Source organism: Schistocerca americana, unplaced genomic scaffold (genome assembly GCF_021461395.2).
Source record: "Schistocerca americana isolate TAMUIC-IGC-003095 unplaced genomic scaffold, iqSchAmer2.1 HiC_scaffold_858, whole genome shotgun sequence".
NCBI lineage: Eukaryota > Metazoa > Arthropoda > Insecta > Orthoptera > Acrididae > Schistocerca > Schistocerca americana.
The window spans coordinates 43,174-55,227 of record NW_025726629.1 but is presented as its reverse complement, the minus strand read 5'-3'; the positions used below and the strand labels follow the sequence as shown (position 1 = coordinate 55,227).

Sequence of the window (12,054 nt, the reverse complement as noted above, 5' to 3'; positions counted from 1 at the left end):
ACCAGGGCGCTGGCAGCTGCCTGTGTAGTTAATCTCTATTCGAAAAGGGCAGTCGTTTGAGGTGCGATGTTCGAGCAACCAGTCGCAACAGATCAGGAAGCTGTGTCGTGCACTGCATTCTACAAATGCCAGGAACACTGGTGTGGGTAGCGTGGCCGAGCGGTCTAAGGCGCTGGTTTAAGGCACCAGTCTTTTCGGAGGCGTGGGTTCGAATCCCACCGCTGCCAATTTTTACTTCTCGTTTTTGTGCCATTGCGGTGTGTTCTCGTGGGGTAGAACGCAGCTCCTGTGACCGCCGCGTCGCGTAGGTAGCGTGGCCGAGCGGTCTAAGGCGCTGGTTTCAGGCACCAGTCTCTTCGGAGGCGTGGGTTCGAATCCCACCGCTGCCAACGTTTTCCGTCTCGAAAGCAGGAGCACTGATTTCCCGCGAAGGAAAAAGCGCAGCAAAGCGTGAGCGTCGCATTCTTCAACTGTCGTAGCACAGTGGTGCGTGGTGTAACAACAGGATTCACCGGCGCAGTTTGGTCTCATGATTGCTGGCGTTCGTCTCCACGAGATACGTCCCGAGCATGCCGTTCTACGAAGTGGAAGCGTTAATTTTTGCAGTTGTCGTCAAGTAGCGGGTGGACGCTCGCCGTGTTTGTTGGAGGAGTGCTTGTGTCGTTATCCGGTCTCGTCTAGTGGCTGGGATGCCTGGCTCTCGCCCAGGAGGCCTGGGTTCGATTCCCGGTACCGGAAATGCACATTTCATTGCTCCTCTTACGCGACTTGTCCCGACTTAGCTCGACTGACGCTCCGCTGACGCTTGCAGAAAACTACGTAAAATATGATTCGCGGCCACAAGTGACGGCGAGAGAGATGCGACATCTGTCCACCTCTTATCCGGGCACATACCTGCGGCCAACAGACTTGGAGGACTGCAAGACATTGCCACGGGGGTTGAATGCAGCTAACCACTCTGCTCAGTGTCCATCAGCGCGGGCACGTTCGTTTGCCAGTATACATATAATGGAGACCGCGTCTGACACAGCTGTTGCGAGACACAGTCGGCCGAGCTTTGCTGTGCACAGCCACTTGCAGTCGCGAGAGTTGAATTCCGCGGTGGCTCCGTGGCCGTGATCGTCTAGTGGTCAGGACATTGCGTTGTGGCCGCGACAACCCAGGCTCGAATCCGGGTCACGGCACTTTTTAAAGTTCTGCCTTGCTGTCGCTGCAATGACGACAGTGACCCAGTGATTGAAATCACGGTGCCCTCCTGATTTTGTGCTCATGTTCCTCAGGCTGCAGGTGGCACTACCGATTCCTTATAAACACGCGATGCCGCCGCACCAGGGCGCTGGCAGCTGCCTGTGTAGTTAATCTCTATTCGAAAAGGGCAGTCGTTTGAGGTGCGATGTTCGAGCAACCAGTCGCAACAGATCAGGAAGCTGTGTCGTGCACTGCATTCTACAAATGCCAGGAACACTGGTGTGGGTAGCGTGGCCGAGCGGTCTAAGGCGCTGGTTTAAGGCACCAGTCTTTTCGGAGGCGTGGGTTCGAATCCCACCGCTGCCAATTTTTACTTCTCGTTTTTGTGCCATTGCGGTGTGTTCTCGTGGGGTAGAACGCAGCTCCTGTGACCGCCGCGTCGCGTAGGTAGCGTGGCCGAGCGGTCTAAGGCGCTGGTTTCAGGCACCAGTCTCTTCGGAGGCGTGGGTTCGAATCCCACCGCTGCCAACGTTTTCCGTCTCGAAAGCAGGAGCACTGATTTCCCGCGAAGGAAAAAGCGCAGCAAAGCGTGAGCGTCGCATTCTTCAACTGTCGTAGCACAGTGGTGCGTGGTGTAACAACAGGATTCACCGGCGCAGTTTGGTCTCATGATTGCTGGCGTTCGTCTCCACGAGATACGTCCCGAGCATGCCGTTCTACGAAGTGGAAGCGTTAATTTTTGCAGTTGTCGTCAAGTAGCGGGTGGACGCTCGCCGTGTTTGTTGGAGGAGTGCTTGTGTCGTTATCCGGTCTCGTCTAGTGGCTGGGATGCCTGGCTCTCGCCCAGGAGGCCTGGGTTCGATTCCCGGTACCGGAAATGCACATTTCATTGCTCCTCTTACGCGACTTGTCCCGACTTAGCTCGACTGACGCTCCGCTGACGCTTGCAGAAAACTACGTAAAATATGATTCGCGGCCACAAGTGACGGCGAGAGAGATGCGACATCTGTCCACCTCTTATCCGGGCACATACCTGCGGCCAACAGACTTGGAGGACTGCAAGACATTGCCACGGGGGTTGAATGCAGCTAACCACTCTGCTCAGTGTCCATCAGCGCGGGCACGTTCGTTTGCCAGTATACATATAATGGAGACCGCGTCTGACACAGCTGTTGCGAGACACAGTCGGCCGAGCTTTGCTGTGCACAGCCACTTGCAGTCGCGAGAGTTGAATTCCGCGGTGGCTCCGTGGCCGTGATCGTCTAGTGGTCAGGACATTGCGTTGTGGCCGCGACAACCCAGGCTCGAATCCGGGTCACGGCACTTTTTAAAGTTCTGCCTTGCTGTCGCTGCAATGACGACAGTGACCCAGTGATTGAAATCACGGTGCCCTCCTGATTTTGTGCTCATGTTCCTCAGGCTGCAGGTGGCACTACCGATTCCTTATAAACACGCGATGCCGCCGCACCAGGGCGCTGGCAGCTGCCTGTGTAGTTAATCTCTATTCGAAAAGGGCAGTCGTTTGAGGTGCGATGTTCGAGCAACCAGTCGCAACAGATCAGGAAGCTGTGTCGTGCACTGCATTCTACAAATGCCAGGAACACTGGTGTGGGTAGCGTGGCCGAGCGGTCTAAGGCGCTGGTTTAAGGCACCAGTCTCTTCGGAGGCGTGGGTTCGAATCCCACCGCTGCCAATTTTTACTTCTCGTTTTTGTGCCATTGCGGTGTGTTCTCGTGGGGTAGAACGCAGCTCCTGTGACCGCCGCGTCGCGTAGGTAGCGTGGCCGAGCGGTCTAAGGCGCTGGTTTCAGGCACCAGTCTCTTCGGAGGCGTGGGTTCGAATCCCACCGCTGCCAACGTTTTCCGTCTCGAAAGCAGGAGCACTGATTTCCCGCGAAGGAAAAAGCGCAGCAAAGCGTGAGCGTCGCATTCTTCAACTGTCGTAGCACAGTGGTGCGTGGTGTAACAACAGGATTCACCGGCGCAGTTTGGTCTCATGATTGCTGGCGTTCGTCTCCACGAGATACGTCCCGAGCATGCCGTTCTACGAAGTGGAAGCGTTAATTTTTGCAGTTGTCGTCAAGTAGCGGGTGGACGCTCGCCGTGTTTGTTGGAGGAGTGCTTGTGTCGTTATCCGGTCTCGTCTAGTGGCTGGGATGCCTGGCTCTCGCCCAGGAGGCCTGGGTTCGATTCCCGGTACCGGAAATGCACATTTCATTGCTCCTCTTACGCGACTTGTCCCGACTTAGCTCGACTGACGCTCCGCTGACGCTTGCAGAAAACTACGTAAAATATGATTCGCGGCCACAAGTGACGGCGAGAGAGATGCGACATCTGTCCACCTCTTATCCGGGCACATACCTGCGGCCAACAGACTTGGAGGACTGCAAGACATTGCCACGGGGGTTGAATGCAGCTAACCACTCTGCTCAGTGTCCATCAGCGCGGGCACGTTCGTTTGCCAGTATACATATAATGGAGACCGCGTCTGACACAGCTGTTGCGAGACACAGTCGGCCGAGCTTTGCTGTGCACAGCCACTTGCAGTCGCGAGAGTTGAATTCCGCGGTGGCTCCGTGGCCGTGATCGTCTAGTGGTCAGGACATTGCGTTGTGGCCGCGACAACCCAGGCTCGAATCCGGGTCACGGCACTTTTTAAAGTTCTGCCTTGCTGTCGCTGCAATGACGACAGTGACCCAGTGATTGAAATCACGGTGCCCTCCTGATTTTGTGCTCATGTTCCTCAGGCTGCAGGTGGCACTACCGATTCCTTATAAACACGCGATGCCGCCGCACCAGGGCGCTGGCAGCTGCCTGTGTAGTTAATCTCTATTCGAAAAGGGCAGTCGTTTGAGGTGCGATGTTCGAGCAACCAGTCGCAACAGATCAGGAAGCTGTGTCGTGCACTGCATTCTACAAATGCCAGGAACACTGGTGTGGGTAGCGTGGCCGAGCGGTCTAAGGCGCTGGTTTAAGGCACCAGTCTCTTCGGAGGCGTGGGTTCGAATCCCACCGCTGCCAATTTTTACTTCTCGTTTTTGTGCCATTGCGGTGTGTTCTCGTGGGGTAGAACGCAGCTCCTGTGACCGCCGCGTCGCGTAGGTAGCGTGGCCGAGCGGTCTAAGGCGCTGGTTTCAGGCACCAGTCTCTTCGGAGGCGTGGGTTCGAATCCCACCGCTGCCAACGTTTTCCGTCTCGAAAGCAGGAGCACTGATTTCCCGCGAAGGAAAAAGCGCAGCAAAGCGTGAGCGTCGCATTCTTCAACTGTCGTAGCACAGTGGTGCGTGGTGTAACAACAGGATTCACCGGCGCAGTTTGGTCTCATGATTGCTGGCGTTCGTCTCCACGAGATACGTCCCGAGCATGCCGTTCTACGAAGTGGAAGCGTTAATTTTTGCAGTTGTCGTCAAGTAGCGGGTGGACGCTCGCCGTGTTTGTTGGAGGAGTGCTTGTGTCGTTATCCGGTCTCGTCTAGTGGCTGGGATGCCTGGCTCTCGCCCAGGAGGCCTGGGTTCGATTCCCGGTACCGGAAATGCACATTTCATTGCTCCTCTTACGCGACTTGTCCCGACTTAGCTCGACTGACGCTCCGCTGACGCTTGCAGAAAACTACGTAAAATATGATTCGCGGCCACAAGTGACGGCGAGAGAGATGCGACATCTGTCCACCTCTTATCCGGGCACATACCTGCGGCCAACAGACTTGGAGGACTGCAAGACATTGCCACGGGGGTTGAATGCAGCTAACCACTCTGCTCAGTGTCCATCAGCGCGGGCACGTTCGTTTGCCAGTATACATATAATGGAGACCGCGTCTGACACAGCTGTTGCGAGACACAGTCGGCCGAGCTTTGCTGTGCACAGCCACTTGCAGTCGCGAGAGTTGAATTCCGCGGTGGCTCCGTGGCCGTGATCGTCTAGTGGTCAGGACATTGCGTTGTGGCCGCGACAACCCAGGCTCGAATCCGGGTCACGGCACTTTTTAAAGTTCTGCCTTGCTGTCGCTGCAATGACGACAGTGACCCAGTGATTGAAATCACGGTGCCCTCCTGATTTTGTGCTCATGTTCCTCAGGCTGCAGGTGGCACTACCGATTCCTTATAAACACGCGATGCCGCCGCACCAGGGCGCTGGCAGCTGCCTGTGTAGTTAATCTCTATTCGAAAAGGGCAGTCGTTTGAGGTGCGATGTTCGAGCAACCAGTCGCAACAGATCAGGAAGCTGTGTCGTGCACTGCATTCTACAAATGCCAGGAACACTGGTGTGGGTAGCGTGGCCGAGCGGTCTAAGGCGCTGGTTTAAGGCACCAGTCTCTTCGGAGGCGTGGGTTCGAATCCCACCGCTGCCAATTTTTACTTCTCGTTTTTGTGCCATTGCGGTGTGTTCTCGTGGGGTAGAACGCAGCTCCTGTGACCGCCGCGTCGCGTAGGTAGCGTGGCCGAGCGGTCTAAGGCGCTGGTTTCAGGCACCAGTCTCTTCGGAGGCGTGGGTTCGAATCCCACCGCTGCCAACGTTTTCCGTCTCGAAAGCAGGAGCACTGATTTCCCGCGAAGGAAAAAGCGCAGCAAAGCGTGAGCGTCGCATTCTTCAACTGTCGTAGCACAGTGGTGCGTGGTGTAACAACAGGATTCACCGGCGCAGTTTGGTCTCATGATTGCTGGCGTTCGTCTCCACGAGATACGTCCCGAGCATGCCGTTCTACGAAGTGGAAGCGTTAATTTTTGCAGTTGTCGTCAAGTAGCGGGTGGACGCTCGCCGTGTTTGTTGGAGGAGTGCTTGTGTCGTTATCCGGTCTCGTCTAGTGGCTGGGATGCCTGGCTCTCGCCCAGGAGGCCTGGGTTCGATTCCCGGTACCGGAAATGCACATTTCATTGCTCCTCTTACGCGACTTGTCCCGACTTAGCTCGACTGACGCTCCGCTGACGCTTGCAGAAAACTACGTAAAATATGATTCGCGGCCACAAGTGACGGCGAGAGAGATGCGACATCTGTCCACCTCTTATCCGGGCACATACCTGCGGCCAACAGACTTGGAGGACTGCAAGACATTGCCACGGGGGTTGAATGCAGCTAACCACTCTGCTCAGTGTCCATCAGCGCGGGCACGTTCGTTTGCCAGTATACATATAATGGAGACCGCGTCTGACACAGCTGTTGCGAGACACAGTCGGCCGAGCTTTGCTGTGCACAGCCACTTGCAGTCGCGAGAGTTGAATTCCGCGGTGGCTCCGTGGCCGTGATCGTCTAGTGGTCAGGACATTGCGTTGTGGCCGCGACAACCCAGGCTCGAATCCGGGTCACGGCACTTTTTAAAGTTCTGCCTTGCTGTCGCTGCAATGACGACAGTGACCCAGTGATTGAAATCACGGTGCCCTCCTGATTTTGTGCTCATGTTCCTCAGGCTGCAGGTGGCACTACCGATTCCTTATAAACACGCGATGCCGCCGCACCAGGGCGCTGGCAGCTGCCTGTGTAGTTAATCTCTATTCGAAAAGGGCAGTCGTTTGAGGTGCGATGTTCGAGCAACCAGTCGCAACAGATCAGGAAGCTGTGTCGTGCACTGCATTCTACAAATGCCAGGAACACTGGTGTGGGTAGCGTGGCCGAGCGGTCTAAGGCGCTGGTTTAAGGCACCAGTCTCTTCGGAGGCGTGGGTTCGAATCCCACCGCTGCCAATTTTTACTTCTCGTTTTTGTGCCATTGCGGTGTGTTCTCGTGGGGTAGAACGCAGCTCCTGTGACCGCCGCGTCGCGTAGGTAGCGTGGCCGAGCGGTCTAAGGCGCTGGTTTCAGGCACCAGTCTCTTCGGAGGCGTGGGTTCGAATCCCACCGCTGCCAACGTTTTCCGTCTCGAAAGCAGGAGCACTGATTTCCCGCGAAGGAAAAAGCGCAGCAAAGCGTGAGCGTCGCATTCTTCAACTGTCGTAGCACAGTGGTGCGTGGTGTAACAACAGGATTCACCGGCGCAGTTTGGTCTCATGATTGCTGGCGTTCGTCTCCACGAGATACGTCCCGAGCATGCCGTTCTACGAAGTGGAAGCGTTAATTTTTGCAGTTGTCGTCAAGTAGCGGGTGGACGCTCGCCGTGTTTGTTGGAGGAGTGCTTGTGTCGTTATCCGGTCTCGTCTAGTGGCTGGGATGCCTGGCTCTCGCCCAGGAGGCCTGGGTTCGATTCCCGGTACCGGAAATGCACATTTCATTGCTCCTCTTACGCGACTTGTCCCGACTTAGCTCGACTGACGCTCCGCTGACGCTTGCAGAAAACTACGTAAAATATGATTCGCGGCCACAAGTGACGGCGAGAGAGATGCGACATCTGTCCACCTCTTATCCGGGCACATACCTGCGGCCAACAGACTTGGAGGACTGCAAGACATTGCCACGGGGGTTGAATGCAGCTAACCACTCTGCTCAGTGTCCATCAGCGCGGGCACGTTCGTTTGCCAGTATACATATAATGGAGACCGCGTCTGACACAGCTGTTGCGAGACACAGTCGGCCGAGCTTTGCTGTGCACAGCCACTTGCAGTCGCGAGAGTTGAATTCCGCGGTGGCTCCGTGGCCGTGATCGTCTAGTGGTCAGGACATTGCGTTGTGGCCGCGACAACCCAGGCTCGAATCCGGGTCACGGCACTTTTTAAAGTTCTGCCTTGCTGTCGCTGCAATGACGACAGTGACCCAGTGATTGAAATCACGGTGCCCTCCTGATTTTGTGCTCATGTTCCTCAGGCTGCAGGTGGCACTACCGATTCCTTATAAACACGCGATGCCGCCGCACCAGGGCGCTGGCAGCTGCCTGTGTAGTTAATCTCTATTCGAAAAGGGCAGTCGTTTGAGGTGCGATGTTCGAGCAACCAGTCGCAACAGATCAGGAAGCTGTGTCGTGCACTGCATTCTACAAATGCCAGGAACACTGGTGTGGGTAGCGTGGCCGAGCGGTCTAAGGCGCTGGTTTAAGGCACCAGTCTCTTCGGAGGCGTGGGTTCGAATCCCACCGCTGCCAATTTTTACTTCTCGTTTTTGTGCCATTGCGGTGTGTTCTCGTGGGGTAGAACGCAGCTCCTGTGACCGCCGCGTCGCGTAGGTAGCGTGGCCGAGCGGTCTAAGGCGCTGGTTTCAGGCACCAGTCTCTTCGGAGGCGTGGGTTCGAATCCCACCGCTGCCAACGTTTTCCGTCTCGAAAGCAGGAGCACTGATTTCCCGCGAAGGAAAAAGCGCAGCAAAGCGTGAGCGTCGCATTCTTCAACTGTCGTAGCACAGTGGTGCGTGGTGTAACAACAGGATTCACCGGCGCAGTTTGGTCTCATGATTGCTGGCGTTCGTCTCCACGAGATACGTCCCGAGCATGCCGTTCTACGAAGTGGAAGCGTTAATTTTTGCAGTTGTCGTCAAGTAGCGGGTGGACGCTCGCCGTGTTTGTTGGAGGAGTGCTTGTGTCGTTATCCGGTCTCGTCTAGTGGCTGGGATGCCTGGCTCTCGCCCAGGAGGCCTGGGTTCGATTCCCGGTACCGGAAATGCACATTTCATTGCTCCTCTTACGCGACTTGTCCCGACTTAGCTCGACTGACGCTCCGCTGACGCTTGCAGAAAACTACGTAAAATATGATTCGCGGCCACAAGTGACGGCGAGAGAGATGCGACATCTGTCCACCTCTTATCCGGGCACATACCTGCGGCCAACAGACTTGGAGGACTGCAAGACATTGCCACGGGGGTTGAATGCAGCTAACCACTCTGCTCAGTGTCCATCAGCGCGGGCACGTTCGTTTGCCAGTATACATATAATGGAGACCGCGTCTGACACAGCTGTTGCGAGACACAGTCGGCCGAGCTTTGCTGTGCACAGCCACTTGCAGTCGCGAGAGTTGAATTCCGCGGTGGCTCCGTGGCCGTGATCGTCTAGTGGTCAGGACATTGCGTTGTGGCCGCGACAACCCAGGCTCGAATCCGGGTCACGGCACTTTTTAAAGTTCTGCCTTGCTGTCGCTGCAATGACGACAGTGACCCAGTGATTGAAATCACGGTGCCCTCCTGATTTTGTGCTCATGTTCCTCAGGCTGCAGGTGGCACTACCGATTCCTTATAAACACGCGATGCCGCCGCACCAGGGCGCTGGCAGCTGCCTGTGTAGTTAATCTCTATTCGAAAAGGGCAGTCGTTTGAGGTGCGATGTTCGAGCAACCAGTCGCAACAGATCAGGAAGCTGTGTCGTGCACTGCATTCTACAAATGCCAGGAACACTGGTGTGGGTAGCGTGGCCGAGCGGTCTAAGGCGCTGGTTTAAGGCACCAGTCTCTTCGGAGGCGTGGGTTCGAATCCCACCGCTGCCAATTTTTACTTCTCGTTTTTGTGCCATTGCGGTGTGTTCTCGTGGGGTAGAACGCAGCTCCTGTGACCGCCGCGTCGCGTAGGTAGCGTGGCCGAGCGGTCTAAGGCGCTGGTTTCAGGCACCAGTCTCTTCGGAGGCGTGGGTTCGAATCCCACCGCTGCCAACGTTTTCCGTCTCGAAAGCAGGAGCACTGATTTCCCGCGAAGGAAAAAGCGCAGCAAAGCGTGAGCGTCGCATTCTTCAACTGTCGTAGCACAGTGGTGCGTGGTGTAACAACAGGATTCACCGGCGCAGTTTGGTCTCATGATTGCTGGCGTTCGTCTCCACGAGATACGTCCCGAGCATGCCGTTCTACGAAGTGGAAGCGTTAATTTTTGCAGTTGTCGTCAAGTAGCGGGTGGACGCTCGCCGTGTTTGTTGGAGGAGTGCTTGTGTCGTTATCCGGTCTCGTCTAGTGGCTGGGATGCCTGGCTCTCGCCCAGGAGGCCTGGGTTCGATTCCCGGTACCGGAAATGCACATTTCATTGCTCCTCTTACGCGACTTGTCCCGACTTAGCTCGACTGACGCTCCGCTGACGCTTGCAGAAAACTACGTAAAATATGATTCGCGGCCACAAGTGACGGCGAGAGAGATGCGACATCTGTCCACCTCTTATCCGGGCACATACCTGCGGCCAACAGACTTGGAGGACTGCAAGACATTGCCACGGGGGTTGAATGCAGCTAACCACTCTGCTCAGTGTCCATCAGCGCGGGCACGTTCGTTTGCCAGTATACATATAATGGAGACCGCGTCTGACACAGCTGTTGCGAGACACAGTCGGCCGAGCTTTGCTGTGCACAGCCACTTGCAGTCGCGAGAGTTGAATTCCGCGGTGGCTCCGTGGCCGTGATCGTCTAGTGGTCAGGACATTGCGTTGTGGCCGCGACAACCCAGGCTCGAATCCGGGTCACGGCACTTTTTAAAGTTCTGCCTTGCTGTCGCTGCAATGACGACAGTGACCCAGTGATTGAAATCACGGTGCCCTCCTGATTTTGTGCTCATGTTCCTCAGGCTGCAGGTGGCACTACCGATTCCTTATAAACACGCGATGCCGCCGCACCAGGGCGCTGGCAGCTGCCTGTGTAGTTAATCTCTATTCGAAAAGGGCAGTCGTTTGAGGTGCGATGTTCGAGCAACCAGTCGCAACAGATCAGGAAGCTGTGTCGTGCACTGCATTCTACAAATGCCAGGAACACTGGTGTGGGTAGCGTGGCCGAGCGGTCTAAGGCGCTGGTTTAAGGCACCAGTCTCTTCGGAGGCGTGGGTTCGAATCCCACCGCTGCCAATTTTTACTTCTCGTTTTTGTGCCATTGCGGTGTGTTCTCGTGGGGTAGAACGCAGCTCCTGTGACCGCCGCGTCGCGTAGGTAGCGTGGCCGAGCGGTCTAAGGCGCTGGTTTCAGGCACCAGTCTCTTCGGAGGCGTGGGTTCGAATCCCACCGCTGCCAACGTTTTCCGTCTCGAAAGCAGGAGCACTGATTTCCCGCGAAGGAAAAAGCGCAGCAAAGCGTGAGCGTCGCATTCTTCAACTGTCGTAGCACAGTGGTGCGTGGTGTAACAACAGGATTCACCGGCGCAGTTTGGTCTCATGATTGCTGGCGTTCGTCTCCACGAGATACGTCCCGAGCATGCCGTTCTACGAAGTGGAAGCGTTAATTTTTGCAGTTGTCGTCAAGTAGCGGGTGGACGCTCGCCGTGTTTGTTGGAGGAGTGCTTGTGTCGTTATCCGGTCTCGTCTAGTGGCTGGGATGCCTGGCTCTCGCCCAGGAGGCCTGGGTTCGATTCCCGGTACCGGAAATGCACATTTCATTGCTCCTCTTACGCGACTTGTCCCGACTTAGCTCGACTGACGCTCCGCTGACGCTTGCAGAAAACTACGTAAAATATGATTCGCGGCCACAAGTGACGGCGAGAGAGATGCGACATCTGTCCACCTCTTATCCGGGCACATACCTGCGGCCAACAGACTTGGAGGACTGCAAGACATTGCCACGGGGGTTGAATGCAGCTAACCACTCTGCTCAGTGTCCATCAGCGCGGGCACGTTCGTTTGCCAGTATACATATAATGGAGACCGCGTCTGACACAGCTGTTGCGAGACACAGTCGGCCGAGCTTTGCTGTGCACAGCCACTTGCAGTCGCGAGAGTTGAATTCCGCGGTGGCTCCGTGGCCGTGATCGTCTAGTGGTCAGGACATTGCGTTGTGGCCGCGACAACCCAGGCTCGAATCCGGGTCACGGCACTTTTTAAAGTTCTGCCTTGCTGTCGCTGCAATGACGACAGTGACCCAGTGATTGAAATCACGGTGCCCTCCTGATTTTGTGCTCATGTTCCTCAGGCTGCAGGTGGCACTACCGATTCCTTATAAACACGCGATGCCGCCGCACCAGGGCGCTGGCAGCTGCCTGTGTAGTTAATCTCTATTCGAAAAGGGCAGTCGTTTGAGGTGCGATGTTCGAGCAACCAGTCGCAACAGATCAGGAAGCTGTGTCGTGC

At 56.0% G+C, this 12,054-nt stretch overlaps 18 non-coding genes across 18 annotated transcripts; all 18 read left to right on the top strand.

Moving 5' to 3' along the window:
* Positions 1-145: 145 nt before the first annotated feature.
* On the top strand, positions 146-227 carry Trnal-aag. Its single transcript has one exon. It is a non-coding gene; the product is annotated as a tRNA-Leu (tRNA).
* An 80-nt stretch (positions 228-307) lies between these two features.
* On the top strand, positions 308-389 carry Trnal-cag. The gene has a single exon. It is a non-coding gene; the product is annotated as a tRNA-Leu (tRNA).
* A 1,083-nt stretch (positions 390-1,472) lies between these two features.
* On the top strand, positions 1,473-1,554 carry Trnal-aag. The gene has a single exon. It is a non-coding gene; the product is annotated as a tRNA-Leu (tRNA).
* Positions 1,555-1,634: 80 nt separating this feature from the next.
* Trnal-cag lies at positions 1,635-1,716 on the top strand. The gene has a single exon. It is a non-coding gene; the product is annotated as a tRNA-Leu (tRNA).
* Positions 1,717-2,799: 1,083 nt separating this feature from the next.
* Trnal-aag lies at positions 2,800-2,881 on the top strand. Its single transcript has one exon. It is a non-coding gene; the product is annotated as a tRNA-Leu (tRNA).
* Positions 2,882-2,961: 80 nt separating this feature from the next.
* Positions 2,962-3,043, top strand: Trnal-cag. The gene has a single exon. It is a non-coding gene; the product is annotated as a tRNA-Leu (tRNA).
* Positions 3,044-4,126: 1,083 nt separating this feature from the next.
* Positions 4,127-4,208, top strand: Trnal-aag. The gene has a single exon. It is a non-coding gene; the product is annotated as a tRNA-Leu (tRNA).
* An 80-nt stretch (positions 4,209-4,288) lies between these two features.
* Trnal-cag lies at positions 4,289-4,370 on the top strand. Its single transcript has one exon. It is a non-coding gene; the product is annotated as a tRNA-Leu (tRNA).
* Positions 4,371-5,453: 1,083 nt separating this feature from the next.
* Trnal-aag lies at positions 5,454-5,535 on the top strand. Its single transcript has one exon. It is a non-coding gene; the product is annotated as a tRNA-Leu (tRNA).
* An 80-nt stretch (positions 5,536-5,615) lies between these two features.
* Trnal-cag lies at positions 5,616-5,697 on the top strand. Its single transcript has one exon. It is a non-coding gene; the product is annotated as a tRNA-Leu (tRNA).
* A 1,083-nt stretch (positions 5,698-6,780) lies between these two features.
* Trnal-aag lies at positions 6,781-6,862 on the top strand. The gene has a single exon. It is a non-coding gene; the product is annotated as a tRNA-Leu (tRNA).
* Positions 6,863-6,942: 80 nt separating this feature from the next.
* Positions 6,943-7,024, top strand: Trnal-cag. The gene has a single exon. It is a non-coding gene; the product is annotated as a tRNA-Leu (tRNA).
* A 1,083-nt stretch (positions 7,025-8,107) lies between these two features.
* Trnal-aag lies at positions 8,108-8,189 on the top strand. Its single transcript has one exon. It is a non-coding gene; the product is annotated as a tRNA-Leu (tRNA).
* An 80-nt stretch (positions 8,190-8,269) lies between these two features.
* Positions 8,270-8,351, top strand: Trnal-cag. The gene has a single exon. It is a non-coding gene; the product is annotated as a tRNA-Leu (tRNA).
* Positions 8,352-9,434: 1,083 nt separating this feature from the next.
* Trnal-aag lies at positions 9,435-9,516 on the top strand. Its single transcript has one exon. It is a non-coding gene; the product is annotated as a tRNA-Leu (tRNA).
* An 80-nt stretch (positions 9,517-9,596) lies between these two features.
* On the top strand, positions 9,597-9,678 carry Trnal-cag. The gene has a single exon. It is a non-coding gene; the product is annotated as a tRNA-Leu (tRNA).
* A 1,083-nt stretch (positions 9,679-10,761) lies between these two features.
* Positions 10,762-10,843, top strand: Trnal-aag. Its single transcript has one exon. It is a non-coding gene; the product is annotated as a tRNA-Leu (tRNA).
* An 80-nt stretch (positions 10,844-10,923) lies between these two features.
* On the top strand, positions 10,924-11,005 carry Trnal-cag. Its single transcript has one exon. It is a non-coding gene; the product is annotated as a tRNA-Leu (tRNA).
* The last annotated feature ends 1,049 nt before the right edge of the window (positions 11,006-12,054 follow it).